This window comes from Mustela erminea, chromosome 18 (genome assembly GCF_009829155.1).
Source record: "Mustela erminea isolate mMusErm1 chromosome 18, mMusErm1.Pri, whole genome shotgun sequence".
NCBI lineage: Eukaryota > Metazoa > Chordata > Mammalia > Carnivora > Mustelidae > Mustela > Mustela erminea.
Genome location: NC_045631.1, coordinates 6,123,726 through 6,147,280, shown reverse-complemented (window position 1 = coordinate 6,147,280; position 23,555 = coordinate 6,123,726). Strand labels below are relative to the sequence as shown.

The following is a 23,555-nucleotide window of genomic DNA, read 5'->3' as shown; positions in this document are numbered from 1 at the left end:
TATGCAAATCAGGTAATACTAGCCTCATTGTAAAAATGAATATATGTCCATGAAAGAAAGAAGTGGTAAGCTGGGCTTCATTAAAATTCAACATTTCTGCTCTGCAAAGATGCTGTCAAGAGAATGAGAAGACAAACCACAGGCTAGGAGAAAATATCTGCAAAAGACGTAACTGGAAAAGCACTGCTATCCAAAATATGCAAAGAAATGTTAAAACACAACAAGAAGAAAATAAATAGCATGATTTAAAAAATGGGCCAAGGGTGCCTAGGTGGCACAGTAGGTTAGGCACCCAACTCCTGGTTTCAGCTCAGGTCATGATCTCAGGGATGTAAGATCGAGCTCCGCCGCGGGCTCCACACTCAGTGAAGAGTCTGGTAGAGATTCTCTCTCCCTCTCCATCTGCCCCTCCTACTCATGCTCTCTCTCTAATAAACAAATAAATCTTTTAAAAAATGGGCCAAAGACCTTAATAGATACCTCACCAAAGAAGATCTGTACAGATGGAAAATAAGCATATGAAAAGGTGCTGAACATCATATGTCATTAGGAAATGGCAAATTAAAACAGTGAGATACCCCTGCACCTATTAGGAGGGCCAAAAATTCAAAATAAGTAAATAAACAAAAAATTAAATTAAAACAAAAAATTTAAAAAAATAAAACAAAACACTGACAACACCAAATGCTGGACATGATGTGGAGAAATAGGAACTCCCACTCACTGCTGGTGGGAACACAAAATGGAACACAGTTTTGAATTTCCTATAAAACTCAATGTACTCTTATCAGACAATTCCTTGGTGCTTACCCAAGGAGCTAAAAACTGATGTCAACAACAAAACTTGCACGTGGATGTTTACAAAAGATTTATGCATCATTTCCAAACTTTGAATGCAACCAAGATGCCCTTCAGTAGGTGAATGGATAAATAAACCATGGACCTTCCACACAATGGAATTATTATTCACCATTAAATTATTCATTATTAAATTATTAAATTATATTAAATCATTAAATTTTTCATTAAATTAACATTATTCAGTGTTAAAAGGACATGAGCTCTCAAGCCATAAAAAGACACAGAGGAAACTTCAAGGCGTACTACTAAGTGAAAGAATCCAGTATGAAAAAGTTCATGTTGTAGGATTTCCAACTCTACGATGTTCTCAGAAAGGCAAAATTATGGAGACAATAACACAAACAGCTCTTGCCAGGGAGAGAGAAGGATGAGGAGGGGGAAACACAGAGGATGTTTACAGCAGTGAATCTACTCTGTATGATATTATAATCATTGATACATGGCATGATACATTTTTTCCAAACCCACAGATATACACCACCAAGAGTAAACCTTTAAGTAAACTATGGGCTTTGGATGATAACGATGTGCCGATGTGGGTTCATCAATTGTAACAGATAGATCCCTCTGGTGGAGAAGTCGGTAATGTGGGAGGCCGTGCACGTGTGCGGGCAGGAGTCCATGGAAAATCTCTACCTTCCACTCCATTCTTCTGTGAAACTAAATCTCTTCTTTAAAAAAAAAAAATCTATTTTTAAAAATGAATAAATGTCTTGCTTAGAAGGTTAAGTGGCTTGGTTGAGATCAGGAAAAAGAGGACCTTGCACGGAGTACAGAGTAGATCATAAATATTCACTGAACAAATGAGTGAAGGCAAGTGTGAACTAGTAAAGAAACAAAACCAAGAATGGGTTGGAGATAACTGGAGGCTTGATATGAGGTTCTCTCTGTTTACATCATAGTCTTACCCTGCGCTCTCACCCAGGCAACTAGCAAGTATCTTCTACCCGCCCCAGGAGGGTTTCTGGTCTCTACTTCTCTACAATTTGTCAAATAACTTGGATTCCTGGATTCTAGAACGACTAAGAGTAAGCAATCACCCTTGTAATAAAACATAATAAGCAGGTGTACGTGCACCCACAGACAAAAAAAAAAAAACCCAAACGATCAACTTCTCATTAGAGAAGCAACAGCACAGGGCACTTAAAGGGAGTAATAATCCACACAACGTGGACTAAAATCCTGTTGCCAAGGAAGAAGTCGCAGCAGTGACACCTAAATCCACAGGCAGCATTTCACTGAAAATTCCTCTAGTACCGGGCAGAACGGAGAGCATGAAAAATTCTCCGTCTGTGAGAAGCAAAAACCACACATGAGCCAAATACATCTGCTGAATGTTGAAAGTGACAATACACAGCTCGGAGAGAGAATGCATTGAATCATTAAAGAAAATTCCTAAGAAACTTAACAAGTACATCTAGACACTGCTCAAGTATGCGCTCTCATGGCTCATGGAAACATCCTGGGGAAGTGATTCAAATGGCTCAGAAAACGTGGCCTCTGCGCTTGAGTGACTCACCAGCTGGGACAACAGGAAGTCAAGGTAACCCTAACTGGGTGTTTCTTGGGATCAGATGGAATCCTATCGGCTGTGCCTACACATGAAGGCATCGTAGCTACTGCGATGCAAAACTGGGCAATTTCCTTTCAAATTCTTTATTTCTTTTCAATGGGTAATACAGTTATAAGTGAAAAGTTTGGAAAGACCAATGAAATAACATTATCTCAATTTGCTATCCTGTAAGTACAGAGAAAGGAAAAAAAGAAGGAATTTCAGCAACTTTTGAACCCAGAGTATTTAGAACTCCGTACCTTTAAGAGGGGCATGTTTTAAGGATAAGAACGATAAAGGAAACTGAATGTTACCTAGTCTGCCATCTGACCATGGTACTAGGGTAGTTATTCTGAATCTATTTCAAGTGTACTAGAGAATAGGAAAAAAAGTAAGTCGATGTAGCTCAGAATCCAGCGTTCTCAGGTGAGAGAAGGGAAGTAAAAATGGGAGAAAAGAAAGAATCCTGTGCTGCTGGATTAAAATGATGTTAAGGAAAGAAGGTTTGTGTCCCCATCCCAACCCCACATTTGTAAGTTAAAACCTGAACCCCCAACGTGATGGTATTTGAAGGTTAGACTTTCAGGAGCTAATTACATTTAGACGATGTGGTGAGGATGGGGCCCTGTGACAGGATCATCATCTTTACTAGAAGAGGAAGAAGTAACAGAGTTTGCTTTTTCTCCACCATGTGAAGACACAGTGAGAAGATGGCTATCTGCAGACCAGGAGGAGGGTCCTCACGAGGGCACGGAATTGGCTCGCACCTTGATCTTGGACTTCCAGCTCCCAGAACTCTGAGAAATACAAGTCTGTTGTTTCAGCCAGCCGTCTGTGTATTTTATTATGGCAGCCTGAGCAGACAAGTACAAATGAGGAGTATTAATATAAACTAGCTTTATCCACTAAAAAGGTCTAGAACTGGGACCATTCTACAAGAAATGAACATACCCTAGGACTGCTTAGATCTTGGTTCCTAAATTCTACTCCCCACTGAAGGGATTCAGGGAATCCTCGGAAAACGGCTCTTTCTAGGTCAAAGACAAAGTACAAAATGGACCTGGAACATTTCATCATTGTGTTGGAAAACAAGGAAGCGTTCACAGACGGATATAAACACGCTGAAATACACAGGAGCTAGCTTGAAGGGGCTTCCCATGGTCACATTTGGGAGTCATGAGAGCATCAAAAAGTAATGATAATGGCTGCTAATATACTGAATTTTAAAAACTGATTCATGTACAATAGAGTCAAAAAAAAAAAAAAAGGAAAGGTGAGACTTCTCTGAGAAGAACATTAGGCAATAAGATTAGGACTGGTGGATTTAGAAAATCACTGTTTTGCCACCTCTGATAGACTAATCAGTTAGGGCCAGAATCAAGGGATACTACAGCCAGTCAAGTCTAAGGGCTGGAGCAAATCTGAGACTTTATCATTCAGAGAGCTGAGCTTTGACAGGACTCCATGAAGAAGTAATCAGACTCCACAGAATGTAATGTTGTGAGCACATTCATGTGGTCTCGAAGTACCCGAAGCCCACGCTGGACAAGCTTGCAAGGGCCACCATAATACCATATCACAGGCTAAGGGGCTTAAATAACAGACATTTATTTTCTCACAGTTTTGGAGGCTGGAAGTCCAAGATCAAGGTGCTGGCAGAGTTGGTTTCTCCTGAGACTTCTTTCCTGGACTTGTAGATGGGTACCTTCTTGCTTTCTTCTCACACGGTCTTCTGTCTGTGTATGCAAGTCCCTGGTGTGTCTCTCTGTGTCCTATTCTCCTCTTCTTGTAAGGATACTTCATACAAGGTAGACTGGAGTACCGCCTGTCCCTAAGACCTTATTAAACTTTAATTACCTTTTTTACAACCCCATCCACAAATGCACTGACATCTTGACGTCCTGGTGGTTAGGGCTTTAACATATGAATTTGGGGGGAACCCAAATTCATCCCAAAACAGATGTGTTCTTAAATACAAAGGGAATTACAATGGAGGAGTGTGGTAGCCACAGTCTTCTCTAAATGCAGATGCATCACTGATGCATCTAGTACATCTAGTACAAGAATAGTACATCTCTGTACTATTCTTGACAGAATGTTTCACCTGAGTCTAATTATGAGGAACCAGGCAAATCCAGATTATGAAAATTTCTATAAGACAGTACAATTTCTGGCATTCTTCAAAAAAAGCCTTATCATAAAACAGCAGGGGGACTGACCTACGTACATGGTAGCTGAAGATACACGACAACCAGATTTTAAACCCTAGATCTCCCCCAAAGGAGCCATAAAGAATAGTTTTATCCTAGAATAACCAAGAAAATGTGAACAGTATATTAGATGATACTGCTGTTTCAATGCTGAAATTTCATAGATGGGTGATGGTGTGGCTCTGTATTTAGGGATAAACATGATGTCTACAATTTATTTTCAAACAGTTTCATGGGGGGAAAAAAAAGGTCTATAATTAACAATTAATGCGTCTATGTAAAAACTGTATGACCTATTTACCTTAAAATTATTCTACCTTTTTTGTGTATTTGAAATTTTTCAAAATGTAAACTTAGAGGTGATGGACAGATAAGATACATAATATCTACATCTTTTGGCGAGAATTCTCTATGATATGTAAATATACTGGTTCTGTTTCACGCATCCATGTTTTTCCCACTATGTATCCATTATTTAATCTGTTCTCCATTACTGAATATTTAGTTGACTTAAACTTTTTTTTTCCATTAAAAGAAAAAAACAATGATGCAAAAATAATCCTATTCATAAGTCTTTTTGGATACATGCAAATATATCTTTAGGATAATACCTAGAAGAGGAATTGCTATATTAAAATTTTTCTCTTGGTGATTCTACATGGACACAGAATTCCTTTTTATTTTTTCATTACAAAAATATTTTATTTATTTATTTGACAGCAAGAGAGCGAGCACAAGCAGAGGCAATGGCAGGGAGAGGGAGAAGCAGGCTCCCCACCAATCAAGGAGCCTGACATGGGGCTTGATCCCAAGACCCTAGGACCATGACCTGAGCCAAAGGCAGACACATAACCGACTGAGCCACCCAGGCACCCGTTTCTAAGGCACTGAATTTCTAAGCAAAATGGTTATTTTTTTCAGTTTACTGGTCATCTGAATCAAAACAAAACAAGCTAGTTAAAAAAGCAAGCCTCCTTAACTGGCAGTGAAGAACTGATTTCTTTACCTTAATGGTTTAATTGAGGACTTGAATTATCCAACTTTAAATGAAAAACATCTAAAGCGGTGTGTCATACAAAACAGATATAGGCATTTATCAAATGTGTTTGAGTGAATGAGTGAATGAACGGGTGGAAGTTTCTAGACACCAGAAGCATTAACTGTGGAATTATAAAATAAACACAACCTCCCTCCCCACATTCCGAAGACACTGTGAGAATCTTAATGGCATCTCACTATAACACACAAATTAGATGTCAAGGCATATCTTCCATGGACCTCATCCAACTCACCAAAATGATTTCCTTACAATGGACTCCCAGGACAGAATTATAGTGTAGCAGTTGGGAATTTAAAGTTTATAAAACTCTGAATTCTCCAGCTCCTTGCCTATTCAATGCGGATTCCCCTCCCCGCCCCCCTCCACCCACTGGATTCCTCCATCACTCTCCTCCATTATCAGAGCTAGAGGGAATGGCAAATTTGGATCTTACTACAGCCTGAGCCCAGTGAAGATAGAAGATTAAGAAACTTAGAGCCAAGTCACTTTATCCCTCAAAGGTTCTATTTTATCATCTGTTAAAAAAAAGCAATAATAAAATAAAAATAAATAAACAGGTTGAAGCACTAAGATTTCTTCTCATGTTCTGCAGCTCTTTGGAGAAATTACGTTATCAAATCACGCTATGAGTAGTAATAATAACACCCATACAGCAAAAGGGAACAAAACCAAACCAAAAGCATTAAAATATCCACAAACACTGTGTAGCAGGATTACTGCACACATCAGAGGAAAAAGGTTTTCATAAGTCGGGTTCCCAAATGAACATCCCCTTTGCCAAGTTTTAGTCCTTCTGATTCTTGAAAGGAAGCAGGCAGCGTTAAGTCTTGAGTGCAAACCCACTCCACATCTCAGAGGTTCTGGTGTTCCATTGCAATGTGCCACCAAGAGCATATACAAACCATTGCTGAGGACAAGCTATCTGAAAAATGCTTTAAGTGCTGATGCAGACTGGGAAATTTTCGGAATTCTACCTCCAACCCTTCGCATATGATCGTCTCGAATAAGCTGTCTATAAAATAAGAGATGATGATGCCTCACCTACCTCTTCCTCAAAGTTCATTCCCTTCGTGGGAACCATTTATTCTCCATCTACTCTTAAATAGGCATTTCTTTTTTTTTTTTTTTTAAGATTTTATTTATTTATTTCTCAGAGTGGGCACAGGCAGAGGGAGAAGCAGGCTCCCCGTGGAGCAAAGAGTCCTATGTGGGACTCGATCCCAGCACCCCAGGATCATGACCTGAGCTGAAGGCAGCCGCTTAACCAGCTGAGCCACCCAGGCTTCTCTAAATTTCTAACACAAAGGTAACCCAATCAGAACAAAACAGGTTGTCTCAAGGAATCACACACTATGGTTTTCATATTTTATAAGTTAAAATATGGTTTCTAGAGTAATACTGAAATGATAAAGAGAATTGGAAACCATCTCTTCCAAGGAATATTTCAAGGTACAGGCATGTTTAACTTGGAAAAGAGAGACTGAAGAAAACATGATGGATACAAAAGAGCTAATAGGCAGAAGATACATGGTGTTGGTTCCTTATGGATTTGGATAGTAAAATTTTGAGAGGTGAAATTTTCAGAATGACAGATTAGTTAGATAAAGGATTTTCTAATAAGTAGAGATCCCCAACAATGTGATAAATTTTCCGTGCCTACTGAGTTCTGAAAACTGTTAGCAATCCAAGAAGATATTTGATGGTAATTCTCAGGGACAGTGTGGGATGAGAGACTAAAGCCAGTAAATTCTAAGGGCTGGTCTATATCTAAGATCCTATAACAAGGAATATTTGCCAAATCTCCATGAAGTAATAGTAGGACTTTGATAATACCTCCATCTTCACAGAAGAGTAAATAGGAAAAGAATCTATTGTAAAATTATTCAGATTAATTCAGATTATAATGATCCATGAAAAGAAGTCAAAAGTTAAAAAAACACACAGCCACACAAAACAAAACAAACTACAGGAATTCATGGTTTCCCGGACATATCTTACTGAAAGCTAAGTGTGAGGGTATATAAAAAATTACAAAGACCCAGTGCTTGCAAAAATATATATATAAGTTTTGAATAAGAAAATGCAAAAGTATGCCTCCTTGAAATCTAAACAGTAGAACACCTCCCTGAGATAAAAACACAAATTTTACCAAAAAAGAGATGTATATAGATTAGGAAGGAAGAACTAAAACTGCCTTTGTTTACCAATGACATAATTATCTGTGTAGAAAATCCAAAAGAATTGACAAAAAATACTTCTGAAGTAATCACAAGGTTGTGGGATCAAGGTTAAACACAAAAGTTGATCACTTTCTTATATACCACCAATGAACACATAGTATTTGAAATTAAAAACACAATACCATTTACATTAGCATCTCTCAAAATGAAATACTTACATATAAATCTAACACTATGAGATATAGGAGGAAAACGACAAAACTAATGAAAAAAATCAAAGAACTAAATAAATGGACAAATATTCCATCTTCATGGATAAGAAGTTTCAGTACTGTTCATATGTCAATTATTCACAATTTAATCTGCATATTCAATACAATCCCAATCAAAATCCCAGTAAGTTATTTTATAGATGGCAATAAACTGGATAACCTGGTTCTAAAGTTAATATGAAGAGAGAGAAAGTCCAGAACAACCAATACAATATGGAAGGAGAACAAAAAGGTCTGACACTATCTGACTGCAAGACTTACCAGAGCTATCAGAACCAATGTGGTATTGGCAACAGCAGAGACAAATAAGACAACAGAACAGACTAGAAAGCCCAGACTGAGACCCACACACATACAGTCAACAGATCTTTTGACAGGGGAGCAAAGGTAGTCTTTTTGACAAATGGTGCTAGAATAGTCAGATATCCACATGCAAATAAAATGAGACTAGATAAGCATCTTACACCTTTCACAAAAAGAAATTAAAAATGAATCACAGACCTGACTGTAAAACAAAACTATAAAACTCCTAGAAGATAACATGGGACAAATATCTAGAAGATCTTGGGACAGGCAATGACTTTTTAGATTTTAGACCAAAGGAAGAATCTACAATCTGCAAAAAAAAGAATTAAGTAGCTGGATTTCCTTTAAAATTAAAATTTCTGCTCTGCAAAAGACATTGGCAAGAGAATGAGAAGGCAGGCCATAGACTGGGAGAAAATATTTGGAAAAGACATATCTGAAAAAGGACCGTTATCCAAAATATACAAAGAACTGTTAAAACTCAACAATAAGAAAATAAATAGCATGATTAAAATATGAGTCAAAAAACTTGACACCTTACCAAAAAAAGATAGAGATGGAAAATAAGCACATGAAAAGGTGTTCACATCATATGTCATTAGAAAATCACATGTTAAAACAACCAGATATCACTTTACATCTATTTAAATGGTCCAAATCTGGACCACTTACAACACCTAATGCTGGTGAAGATGTAAAAAAACAGGAACTCTCATTCATTGCTGGTGAGAATGCAAAATGATACAGCCACTTTGGAAGACACGTTGGCAGTTTCTCAGAAAACTAAACATACCCTCACACTCTTTGATATTTATACAAATGAGCTGAAAACTTATGTCAACACAAAAACTTACACATAGATGTTTTTAGCAGCTTTATTCATAATTTTCCAAACTTGGAAGCAATCAAGATTTCCTTCAGTAGGTGAATGGATAAATGACCTATGGTACACCCAGACAGTGGAATATTATTCAAAATGAAAAAGGAAATGAGCTCTCAAGCCATGAAAAAACATGGAAGAGATTTAAATGCATATTAGTAGGTGAAAAAGCCAGTCAGAAAAATACTATATGATAGTGTATGATTCACTGGAAAAGGAAGACTATGGAGGCAGTAGAAAGATTAGGAGTTAGAGGGATGGGAGGGATGAATCAGCAGAATACAGAGCATTTTTAGGGCAGTGAAACTATTCTGTATGATACTATAATGATGGATACATGGCAATAAACATTTATCAAGACCCACAGATTGTCTAACAACAAGAGTGAACCCTAATATGAACTGGTGGTAATGACATATCCATGTAAGTTTATCAATAGTAATAAAGATACCACTCTGGTAGAGGATGTTGATGGTGGGGAAGACTGTGTATATGTGTGGCCACAAGGTATATGGGAAGACTCTGTACTTTGCACTCAATTTTGCTTTGAACTAAAAAATTCCTTAAAAGTAACCTTTTTTTTTTTTTTAGAAAGAAACCTCTTAGGGCAAATGTCAATGGAAATAATGGCAAGTTGAGTATTCAGCTTCCTTTCCCAATTTTATGAAAGAAAAGTGTAGCACTGTAGTGTAGCTCTTCTTGAGTTTGGATCTGGGAGTGTAGTCCTAAACTACTTCAACACTTTGATTCATTCAGATTATTTGAAGTTTGTCCTGGTGAGCCATCACTTTATAAGAAGACCACCACTACACCGACACTGATGACAGAGGAGATGGCAGGTCACCAAGAGAATGTAGCCAAGGGCTTACTAACAGTTTAAGCAAAAACTAATGTCTTAATGTTTTTAACTTTATATAAGATGTATATATTCAATAGATGTTGTATAAGATTATTTCAAAATGGCATAATTCCGTTGGGTTTTAGAATTAAATATTGAATGTGATGAATTAAATCTAAGTAGTCAAACTTCATAATATGGAAATGTGGTGGGGGGTGGTGAGTAGGGCATTCTGAAGTAATTTTTAACAACAACAACAAAAGAGTCTATACTTAAAAGAAAATACCATGCTGCAATGGACTTGGAACAATCTTGACAAAGTTCAGAAGTTCAAGGTTGTAATACTGAATTTTATACATTGCAAAGTAATGTATTGGACTGTAAGCCAACAACAAAATCTCACAGAAGCAAAAAAATAGAAATGGCTGTCTTAAAAGTCTACTGAACACAGGAAAAACTGGTCCCAAAAGTTTGGTTTCTTCTCTATTTAACTGTCGACTGGTAATAAGCAATCAGACACCCAAAGAAGCTTGGTTCTTCTACTTAATTACATTTCCTTGGTCATGACAATGTGCGGTCATATAAGCCCTTGACTCATTATGTGACGCTTCCTCATTTCCTCCCTGCCAGGGCTCTGAGTCACGGCAAATCACTTGAGCGAGTATTTTGGGTGATTCGCTATTAACGTTCACTAAATGCTCAGATAAAGTCACAAGAATCTGTGGACCCTGAATTGTATTAAATAAGAGTTTTTATGCTTTCTGATAAGAATTTTAAAGTTTTCTTCATTTTGGCCCTACACATTTTTTGCTAGTTTAAGTTTTTTGTTGGTTTTTTGAACTAATTTTTTAAAAGATTTTGAGAGAGAGGGGAGAGTAAAAAGAAAGAGAGCATGAGTGGGGAGAGGGATATAGGGAGAGGGAAAAACAGACTCCCCATTGAGCAGGGAGCTGGATTTGGGCTCCAACCCAGAGCCCGGGGATCATGACCTGTGGCAAAGGTAGATGCTTAACTAACTGATCCAGCCAGGCACCCCACAAAGTTTAGTTTTAATAACAATGGTAGCTAACACTTACATACTCTTTCCAGCTCTTTACGTGATTAACTCGTTTAATTTCACAGTTGTTGCACACAGGAAGCACTTCATAAACATTAGTGCTATTATCATTTCTTATTAACATTTGTGTACCTCCTAAAAAGCTATCATATCCATTAAGAAAAGACTTTGATTTAGATATACCCAAATTATCTACTTTTAGGAGGCTTCATGTTGATTCTCTTGTGTTTTCCAGGTGTCCAATGTTCAAAGAGCAGTTTGTTCTCTTACTTGTCTTCTCACCATTTTGTTTTCGTGCCTAACTGCTTTGCCTCAGTTTCTGGAGCGACGTTAAAGGGAGCAAAATGGAGGATTTCATTTCTGTTCCTGACCTTAATCTCCATGAAAATGAACATTCTTTTTTTTTTTTTTTTAATTTATTTATTTGACAGACAGAGATCACAAGTAGTCAGAGAGCGAGGAGGAAGCAGGCTCCCCGTCAAGCAGAGAGCCCGACACAGGGCTTGATCCCAGAACGCCAGGGATCATGACCTGAGCCGAAGGCAGACCCGAGCCACCCAGACGCCCCGGAAATGGACATTCTTTTATTATTTCACCTTTAAGCATTTGGCTGAGTTGAACAGGGGAGGGGAGAAGATATAAAATAGTACGAAAGTATCCCTCTAATACTGTCTTACGGAAGAACTTTCATTAAAAATGTATGCTCCTCTTGCCAAATATACTTTAGGCATTAATCATTTTGATAATATGCTTTCCCCTTCTGACCACTTAAAATGCTAATTCCAAGGCAATGAATTCTCTAGTACGGACCTATCCACATTTTCCTAGAATGAAATGGAGTTGATTGTGAGGGGGCATTCTATGACATTATTGGTAAATTATATTTGTTAATAACATGCTGTTAGAGGTTCTGCCTGAATGTAATTGATATTATTCTCCAAAGTTGCCACTGTGTGTCTGTGTATTTACCATGTTACAATGGCTATGCAGAAAAATTTGAAAACTAATTTTTTCTACTGTTCTATTCTCTACATTCTGAAAGAACAATAATAGTATCGGATCTTTCTACTCGTTGAAAATTACAGAGAATTTCCTTGTGACACTATCTGGATTTGACAATTCTTATGAAGGTAGATCTTTAAAAACTTTCTCAATTTTGTCTATGATTATTGTTTCTATTCAGATTTTCTCTCTCTTCTGAGGTCAATTTTTGTTGTTTCTGTATTTTCTGGGGGAGGGGAATTATTATTTATATCAGGTTTTCACATTCTGCCTGGAGATTAAAAATGCATCCTCTTATGTTTGTTTCAGGAACATTCTTGTATTTGTTTCACTTGTCTCATTTCTAAATTTTCCTGTTTGTGCTTTCTCTCTTTTTCCCTAATTAATATAGATTTATCTGTTTAAATTTCTTTAACTGCCTGCCATTTACTGGTTCTCTTTATTAGACCCAGTTTGTTTGCTATTTTTTCTCCACTCCATAATTTGAATGCCCAATTCTCATTTTACTTTTCATGATGTATTTATGATGAGGGAGCAAGAGGCTGGCTGAGAACAAAGCAAAAGCTGGCGCCTTGCACCCCCCCCTTTCATCCGCTCCCCTCCATATGTGTAGCATTCCTCAGGCACCCCTGACCGCCATAAAACGATAAATAGTTAACTTGCAGAGATCACAGTCCTGCAAGGTAGGAGTCTCCCTTGGTTTGCAAATATCCTTGAGATTTACAACAAAGAAGTTACCTTATCAATAGCCCTTCTGAACACCCCTTTGTCCTCACCTACCCAACCGTGGGGTATATAACATGCCCACCTTCACAACCCGGGGCGGCCGCATCTCTGCCTGCCCACGGGCCCTGTCCCCGTGCTTTAATAAACCACCATTTTGCACCAATGACGTCTTAAGAATTCTTTCTTTAGTCGTCGGCTCCGAACCTCCTCACCCCACCGAACCTGACTTAGGTTCTGGGACTTCATCATTTTCATCTATGAATGTCCCCTTTATCCACAAAAGTACTCTTTCCTGCTTTTTATTGTTACTTAAGAAAATGGGCAGGGCCTGGGTGGCTCAGTGGATTAAGCCTCTGCCTTCGGTTCAGGTCATGATCTCAGGGGTCTGGGATTGAGCCCCACATCGGGCTCTCTGCTTAGCAGGGAGCCTGCTTCCACACCCACCTCCCGCCTCCACCTGCCTCTGCCTACTTGTAATTTCTGTCAAATAAATAAAGTATTTTTTTAATTAAAAAAAAAAAGAAAATGTGCAATTCTGCTTTGAATTTTCTCATTGATCCAAAAGTAGCTTAAGACTTTCCCTTTTTTTTTTTTTTTTTCTCTTTTACTACCAGGTACTTGGGATTTTTGTTTGCTTGACTCTATTTTGTGATTTTATGCTTTATTACAGTGTAGTTAAGAGAATGAGGTCTGTATTATTTCTAATTCTTCGAATTTATTGTTTTGGTTTTTTTTAATGTCTTACTATATCACTGAGGCACTTGGAAAAAATGCCTATTTTCTGTTTCATCAGGATCTGGAGTTTGTTCTACATTTATTGGATGATCCTTGTTACATTAGTCAGATTCACTATATGCTGACTCCTTTCTGTTTAAAGTTATGTCTTGTTGAAAGGCATGAGGGAAAGTAGCATGTTACTGTGTGTTTCTGCCTCTCTTTATTCAGGGGTTGCTTTATGTGTTTTAATCCTATAGCATGTGAATTTGAGACAGTTACCACTATAAAGTGCCACTCCTGGTTTGTTTTTTGTTTTTTAACCTTTCTTACTTTACTTTCTACTTTGCTTTTAATGAGACTTTTTTTTTAAGCACCTTTTGCTTTCTGGTCTGTTTCTTCTTTAAAACAACAACAACAAATTCCTTTTTTCTGATAACTAGTAAGGTTTATATTTTTCTTTTCCCTAGTTCCTACAGGGGTTATAACTTTAGGTAGTAAACATAGTTTCAATATATTTCCCTTAAATTATGGGAAATGCTTCTCAAAGAGAGAAAGATCAAGACTCATTTAAATAGCAAAGATCATTCTACTCACTCACTCCTCCATTCAATGATCATATGCCTGAGGAGCATGCCATGGGAGGGGACAATCTGCTTTTCCCATCATGCTAAATTCGGGGCTCGTATTTTTGGATATTAATTATTTCTATAGGATGGCCCCTAAAAGCAGGCAAACAAACTCTATCCGGGGCTTATAAAAGATAAAGCCATATTTTTCATTGTGAACCCACTCCTCACCAGCACAGCCCAGGTATGGGGAGAACGGTCTTCACCCCCTAGTTCCAGAAGAAGGACATGCAACTCGCACCTAAATTAACCAGTTTTGCTCACCATGAGAAATGGCCCATGTGACCCAATTTATGCCAATAAAATACAAGGGGAGGGGGGTAGGTTCTGAGAGATTCCGGAGGAAAACAAACAAATAAACAAACAAACCAGTTCTTCATTCCTTTTGAAAGACCTGAAAGTAGTAAAGTTCTCTCTAGGTCCTTAGATTTGGCCAAGGGAGCATACTAGCCCAGACACTGCTGGCCAGCTGTCTTTAGCCATGCCTGGCCGGCCCACACCCAGCACAAAGCTGGTGTCAAGGAATGAAAGGCACAGGAGGCAAAGAACTCAATTCCTGAGAACACATCTGAGTCCCCGAATCAAACGAGTCATAAGTGTGCTCACCAAGTGTGACCCTGAGGTTATGTGAGTCAACATGTCTCACTTAGTGGCAAAGTCAGATGGAACTTGTCTTATGTTCTGCAGCCAAATGCACCTTCAGGCCACGGTTTAGACCTTTCCTGACATGGGAGCCCATGCCAGTCCTCAGTTGTGACTCCCCACCAACGCTCACTCTTCGTGAACCAACTTCAACACAGAGCAGCGTCTCACAGCTGCTTGCTGTGTAAGGTAAGAAAATCAGCTTGCTTATTATCTCCACAGCTTCATCCCTCCTCCTCCAAATCTGTGTTGGAATAGCTGAGCACTTTAACATATTAAATATACACACACATTTACATATGTATATTGACAGCATATGTTTTCTCTCAAGGTTAGTGATATTTATACTTTCCTCTGAAATCATAATTCCCAGGTTTCTCCCCTTGGATCTGTACTTAAATAGAGGACACTCATATGAATGCTTTTAGAATCTAGCTTCTTTATTTTCTTTTTTTCCCCATCGACTTAGCATTTACATGGCTAAATTTCCTCATAAAATAGATGGTTCGAAATGATTTGTTCTGATGTTGCCAGATTCAGCCAACAAAATCACAAAGCTCCCACAGTGGAATATGAATTTTAGATAAATAATGATAATTTTTTTAGTGTAAGTGTATAGCATGCAATAATGTGGGACACACTTATCTTAAAATACTATTCATTGTTTATCTGAAATTCACATTTAACTGGGAATCTTCTATTTTTATCTTAAAACCTCCCCTTGTGCAAATTGCATTCTCTGAGTCCTGATTATGTGAACACGGCAGACTGTGGCTTTTATACCTGAATGACAACCTAGCAGGGCTTAGAAAGAGGAATGGACTTTTTCTCAACCTTGTGCATGCTGCCTTTCTTCTGTGGGTATAATGGGTGGGGCAGCTCACAGTGTTTGTACATGGCTGCCACTGTGGCTTCTGTCCATGTTAGTCATCTTTATGGTAGGAAGCCCTGTGTAGACTCTTCCATAATATGGAAGCGTACTTTATTGATTCTTGTCTGGAGAGGAGCAGGGAAAGGATTATCCACTGCCATCCACATTTATAATAGGTGAATTTTGCCTCCATTACTTTGTATCATAAAGTTGTAAAAAAAAAAAAAAAAATCCTATGCTGGGGCACCTGGGTGGCTCAGTCGGTTAAGTGTCTGCCTTCAGCTCAGGTCATGATCTCAGAGTCTTGGGATCAAGCCCTGCATCAGGCTCCTTGCTCAGTTGGGGTCTGCTTTTCCCTCTGCCTGCCTCTCCCCTTGCTTGTGCTTTCTCTCTCTCTCTGACAAATAAATAAATAAAATCTTTTTTTTAAAAATCCTATGCTAAAATTTCCCCTACCTAGTTATGGAAATATCCCATGTCTGTGGCCTTATGTCTGGGAGTTTGGTCCCAGTTTAGAAACTGCCATCCTGCCCTCATTTCTGATGGAGACAGTTGTAAATATGTCCCCTCCCAGGTCACTGGCTCTCCTCTAAAACAAAGCCACTTCCATTTCCCTACCAGCCAGGTGACAGGTCCAGCAGAGACATGTACTATGAACCAACAGTTGAACACAGAGGAGACTGTGTGCATCTCATCCATGCATACCTGCTCTTTCCCTGGTTCTGGGATTTCTTCTTCTTCTTCTTTTCTTTAAGGTTTTATTTATTTATTTGACAGAGAGAGAGAGAGGGAGAGCGCACAAGCAGGGGGAGCAGCAGGTAGAGGGAAAGGGAGAAGCAGACTCCCCATTGAGCAGGGAGCCTAATGTGGGGCTTGATGCTGGGATCATAACCAAAGGCAGACGCTTAACTGAGTCACCCGGTAGCCCCTCTTTCTTTCTCCTTTTGTCTCTCCATTCTGATGCATCTCAGTTTATCTTTAGAGATAATGAGCTGTGGCACATGTGTCTGCTCTTCTCCCACCCAGCTGAAAACAGCTCAGTAAATTCTAGCAGGTTTGGTTTTTTCTTCCCCCCCAGACTCTCTTGACCTAAAATTAAGCCATGCTAGTTGGGAAGAACATCCATTCCTCCATGTTTCTTGTTTCATGTTAGTTGACTGATTTATTTTTCTCACCTAGATTGCCTCTTCCTTCTCCTTAAGCCACTTCCCTTGATCTTGGACAGAAGAGTGAGATTTTTTTTCTATCATCTTTCTTGTATCATCTTCATCCTCCGTATAGTTTCCGGTGGGGTCAAGGTGCTGATATTACATGTTGGTTTCCACAGCGGTCCACTCCTCTGGTTTCTACATGATACTCCAAGATCATGGGGTAAGACTGTTCTTCGATTTGAATACAACTAGCCTACTCTTTTCTTCCTTTCTTCTTCCCTCTCTCCCTTCCTCCCTCTCTCTCTCCTTCTTTCTTTCCTTCCTTCCTCCCTTTTTTTGTGTGTGGCTGTTTTTTAAAAACTTTTATTTTGCTCTTTTAGTAGGACTGGTGGAGGAAAGTTTGAAAATGTCGTTCTTCCTCAGGGACCTCTTTCTAGTGGTTGTCAGAATTCATTTAAATGAAGCCACTCAAGGAACTCTGACCTATTTAGATCACTTCCCGTCAAGAGAGCAATTTGTAGGAACTAATTCAGTCAGACTAAATAATGTAATGAATATATATTAAATCATCGAAGGGTGAAGAAATCATTCCATGGGGGTGGGAAGTATGTGATGAATCAAGGACACTGAGAAAGCTACAGAAGAAGCTGTCCACGATCATCACCATCACTGAATTGCTGACGGAGAAGAATAGTAGTAAATCGGGCAAACATTGCTGGCCTCCAAGATGATATTCAAATTAATGCTGCAAGTACTCCAATGCTGCATGACCTTGGGAAAGTCCCTTAGCATCTCTAAGTGGGGATGCTAACAAATGCCCCCACGATAGCTTTTTTAAGGGCCAAACGGGACAATACAGGCCAAGAGCTTCAAGTTCCTGACACAGAGAGCCCAACAGACACCAGAAACTATGATTCTCCTCATCATTATGTCTCTGAAAAAGTCAAAAGGAAGAGACAAACGTTGTAAATTGTGGTATCTCTGTCCTTCCATCCTGAAGTATCTGTTCACGTTCTCCAGGTCTGTCCAGTATAAACCGTGTCAAGCCAGATTTTAAGTTTGCATCTTAACCCTCCACCCTGCTCACCGTAGGGCCCTGTGCTTACAGGTAAAGGATGCTCTTTGATTTCCCCTGTGGACTCAATAAGGGCTTGAGGATCGTAAGGAATAAAAGAGGGGGCAATTATCCAGGCCTTCATAGACAAAACGGATCCTATGTCCCCATATCTGCATTAATTCTGCAACCAGGGAAAAATGACCACTGCCCTGGATTCTAAGTGAAGAGGGACTCGGAGCACTTGAAACAGCTGGACGGTCTGGATGGGAACTGCAGTCACAATGTCAGGCCTCCCTCAGGGCATTCAGACCGGGAATGATCAACATGCAGAAGTTTACAAACAACTCCCACACTCCCACAAAAGGAGTCCCAATAGCATATCCAAAGTGGGCGGGGTAGGGGAGTACAAGGAACAAAAGTGACCATACTTCTTGGAAATCGGAGCAAGGGAAGAGGAGGGTGTGTTAAGGCAACCAGCACCACCAGGACAGAAACAACAATAACCACAAAAATAACAGGAGCAAGCACGTACACAGCACTTACTATATACCAGGTCTTATTCCAAGATATAGGTAGATGATAGATATACAGACTCATTCAATCCTTGTAAGGATCCCACAGAGAAGGTAAAATTTGACAGAGATAAGGAAAGAGATAAGGAAAAGTAAGGCACGGAGAAGAGCTACATGCCCAAGTCACACATCCAATGGGCAAATAAACTTGGGATCTGGTTAGTCCTCTCCAGGAGCTCGATGACTAATAAAGTCTTACACCATCACACAGGGAAAGGTGACTGGCAGCCGGTGGTCCAAGAGGACTCTGGGAGAAAGAAAAAAAATTTTTTTAAAGATTTTATTTATTCATTTGAGACAGAGTGAGAAAGAGACTACAAGCAGAGGGAGAGACAAACAGGTTCTCAGCTGAGCAGGGAACTGGACGTGGGCTCAGTGCCAGGACCCTGAGATCATGACCTGAGCGGAAGGCAGACGCTTAACCCACTGAGTCACCCAGATGCCCTGAAAAGAAAATTTTCTAATGAGGTGTCGGGGACTGCCTCCGGCCGGGAAAGTCCCCACCATTTCAAGAAGGTGCTTGGCTCACTGCTAGCAAAATATGCTGCAAGCATACAATGAACTTTCTGGTGAAGCCCGCCTAAAGGAGGACATAGTTATTGGCTGTATCAAATTTAATCAGCATAGTAACAGAACTCTCATTGGCTCTCCCCATTGCTTGACCCCTTATTGGTCACCCTGCTGTATATAAGCTAAGGAAGTTGACTAAATAAACGGAAATGAAGCATTAACACCATACCAGGCTCATTGTCGTCCTTGCGGGCCGAGGGCGACAAATGGTGCTGAGACCCGGGAAATATTAAGAAAAATAGAAAAACCTTGCAAGGGAGAAGTCCGCAGGTAAGCGGGGAAGGGACCACGATCAAAGTGGTGGGAATCTTGTACAAGACCGCAGTAAGAAGCGGGGCGGCCTTAGAGCCAGGATTTAATAAGTCCGCAATAAGAAGCGGGGCGGCCTTAGAGCCGGGATTTAACAAGTCCGCAGTAAGAAGCGGGGCGGCCTTAGAGCTGGGATTTAGTGAGTCCGCAATAAGAAGCGGGGCGGCCTTAGAGCCGGGATTTAATAAGTCTGCAATAAGAAGCGGGGTGGCCTTAGAGCCGGGATTAAGCAGCGAGTATACACGGGAACAGCCATTAGGTTGGGATTCTAATTATGGGTTCTGGACTGTCAAAGTCGAGGTTAGAGGGTTCCCTAAAGGACCTTCTAAAGGCCAATGGCACGCCATTAAAAACGAAAACAGTTGACACAGTGGCGCCTTGGTTTCTGGACGAGGGCTTGCTAAATATCCCCCAATGGGACCAGTTAGGTGAGGATTTTAAGAAGAGGGATAAAAATAAACCATTGCCGCCGGGAACGTTAGTTATATGGACTCTAGTCAGAGGGTGCCTGGGAGGATATAAGCCGAAATGTGACTCAGCTATTCAGGAGGGCGCTGAGGCACTCGAGGAAGTGAAAGAAGAACGCTCATCTCCTGCTTCGGAAAGGAGTAGTTCTAGCGAAGGGGAAGAAGAAATGTCGGGGGAGGAGCTAGAGTGGAAGTTCAAATTAAAACCAGACCCTCCCTGTTCCGCAGTGACCCCTAGTGCTCCGCCTCCTTACAATCCCCTGGCGGGGGAGATAACATGTAAATGTCATCCCTCTGCTAATGAGGACTGGAAGACCGCATGGAGGGGGGCCAATAGCAGCTCCATGTTCCCAGTTCTAGAGGACCAAAATCATCAACAATATCACCAGCCCTTGGAATTTAAATTAGTTAAACAATTAAAGGAAGCGGTCATGCAGTATGGCCCTCAGGCAGCATTTACTATTTCTCTAGTGGAGTCCATAGCAGGCATGAATTTAATCCCCGAAGACTGGGGGAATTTAGCAAGGGCAGCCCTCTCCGGAGGGCAATATTTGGTCTGGAAGACAGCATGGCAAGAGCATTCCCAGGATGTTGCACGGCGTAATGCCGCGGCAGGCAATCCACAATGGAATCTGGATATGCTTATGGGCATGGGGCCATACACTGGTAAACATGACCAACTGCAATACAACCCTGCCGTATACATGCAGATTGCGGCTTCCGCTACCAAAGCATGGAAAACCCTCCATGGCAGTGGGGACTTGCAGGGTCAACTATCTAAGGTGATACAAGGACCAAATGAAGCATATGCTGATTTTGTTGCAAGATTGATGCAAACAGCTGGGAGAGTATTTGGGGATGTTGACACAGCCATGCCTCTAATTAAACAACTGGCCTATGAGCAAGCCAATAAATGGTGTAAAGAGGCCCTTAGGCCATGGAAGGCTAAAGATTTAAGCACCTACATTAAGGTATGCAGGGATATTAATGACAGTGTTATTCAAGGACAAGTACTTGCTTCAGCCATTACTCAAGGCCTTCAGGGCATTCAGCTATCCCACCGTAAGGGCGCTAAAGGAAATTCTGGGGAATGCTACAAATGTGGAGCTCAGGGGCACTTTAAGCGAGAATGTCCTGACAGCAAGGGTCCCCCAACAGTAAAGCAACCTGGCATATGTCCTAGGTGTGGCAAGGGTACACACTGGGCGAATGAATGTCGCTCAGTAAAAGATATTCAAGGTAATCCACTACCCCCAAGGAATTCAAAAAACGGGAAATGGGGCCCATCACCCCAGGGCCCTCAAATGTATGGGGTGCTTCAACAGGTAGCCCGCACGCGTTACCCGCCGACGAGCCAAGGCGGGCTACAAAAGGAAGCGCCGGATTGGACATCCGCGCCACCACCAGACTTGTACTAACCCCCGAGATGGGAACCCAGGTGGTGGAATCGGATCTTAGGGGCCCACTGCCTGTGAATACTGTAGGCCTATTATTAGGGCGTAGCTCCACAGCCCTTGCTGGATTAATAGTACACCCCGGAGTAATTGATGCTGATTATACAGGAATAGTCAAAATATTAGTGTCTTCCCCTCGTGGCATTACAGTTATCAGTCCAGGTGATAAAATAGCACAAATTATAGTGTTACCAAGCTGTCATAAACTATTCCCCAACACAGAAAAATCCCGTGGACAGAGGGGTTTTGGCTCCACTGGCCCGCCCCTCGCATGTCTAACACTTGGAATGGAGGATAGACCTCTTTATTCTCTGCGGATCAGAAATAAAAAATTTATGGGCCTTCTGGATACCGGGGCTGATCGTAGTATCATTAATGAAGTTGATTGGCCAAAAGATTGGCCCCTACAAAGGGCTGATCAAACCCTTAGAGGCCTAGGGGTTGCCCCAAGTCCTATGTGTAGTGCTGCTCCATTACCATGGAAGGATGATGAAGCTCATAGCGGCTTGGTTCAGCCATATGTACTTAAGATCCCTATATCTCTCTGGGGAAGAGACATTCTTACTCAAATGGACCTAAAATTGACTACTGAAGCCTTTTACAGTGAGAAAGCTCGAAACCTCATGACTAAAGCTGGATATTCAGGTGTTGGAGGATTAGGGAGGAAAAATCAGGGTATTACAAATTCAGTACCTCTGGGATTGGTGGACCGGGGTTGGGTTTTTCATAGGGGCCACTGAGCCTTTGAAAATTCAACGGCACAATGACAAGCCTGTGTGGGTTTCTCAGTGGCCCCTGCCCAAAGAAAAATACGAAGCAGCCCACACACTAGTGTATGAACAACTTGTTGCAGGACATATAAAGCCTTCCACTTCACCATGGAATACTCCTATCTTTGTCATTAAGAAAAAATCAGGTAAATGGCGGTTATTGCATGATTTGAGAGCAATCAATGCCCAAATGGTTTTCATGGGACCAGTCCAATTAGGGTTACCCTTGGTATCTGCCCTCCCCTCGAGTTGGCCTATGCTCTTACTCTCAGACTTAAATTCAACATAACAAAAGCTCAAGCCAGGGACATTGTAGTCTCTTGTAAAAACTGTGTTACCCTCTTGCCATCCCCCTCCTTAGGAGTTAACCCACGAGGCCTGTTACCCAACCATATATGGCAAATGGATGTTACTCACATCCCTGAATTTGGTAAACTAAAATATGTGCATGTTTCCGTGGACACATGTTCTGGTGTCATATTCGCCTCTATCCATGCTGGGGAAAAACCCAAAGATGTTCTTTCCCACTGCCTTCAAGCCTTCGCCGCTTGGGGTAAACCTCGACAAATAAAAACAGACAATGGACCTGCATACACCTCACAAGTATTCCACGGTTTCCTTACTCAACTAAACATTACCCTAAATCATGGTATTCCCTACAATCCTCAAGGACAGGCCATCGTGGAACGTGCCCACTTAACCATCAAACAAACTCTTTTAAAACAAAAAGGGGGAATAGGGGACACGTTCCGGTCCCCTAAAGACAAACTAAATACAATTCTATTTATTTTAAATTTTTTGACGCTTGATAAAAACGGTCAAGCAGCAGCTGAAAGACATTCAGCCCGTATGGATTCTTCCCCCAAGCCCTTAGTTCTTTGGAAGGATATCCTTACAGGACAATGGAAAGGCCCGGATCCTGTATTAATCTGGAGCAGAGGCTCCGTTTGTGTTTTCCCACAGAACAAAGAAGTGCCGATTTGGATTCCAGAGAGATTGGTCCAGAAGGCCCCTGAGAACGAGGATGAGGACAGAGGAAGCCGTGATCCTCCTACTGTCGTGGGGGACTCTGATATTCCTAATTCCCCCGACGGCGACACGTGAATTATGGGCTATTCTGAAGGCTTGGCCCTATCCTTTACCTTTAACTAATTCTTCCTTTATCTTCCCCCCATTCTTCACTAGCTGATATACTGAGTGTTGGTTCTATTGTTCCTTTTTCTGCGCTTTGTGTTACCCCTGTAAAATTCTCTCAATTTAATAAGGCCAGCAATTCCTCCCAACAGCTCTCTTAATATTTGCAGGGTACTTGGTCTCACGATTTTCAAAATTTCACATGAATCCTTCTGGCTGAGATAACTTGAGTAAATACTATGCGTGTGCAACCAGCTTCCCTTCCAGAGCT

At 40.7% G+C, this 23,555-nt stretch overlaps 1 long non-coding RNA gene across 1 annotated transcript in view; it reads right to left on the bottom strand.

The window, feature by feature from the left end:
* The window catches only part of LOC116578448, a 129,549-nt gene that overhangs the window by 4,855 nt on the left and 101,139 nt on the right, over positions 1-23,555 (bottom strand). The gene's annotated exons all lie outside the window — the stretch shown is intronic.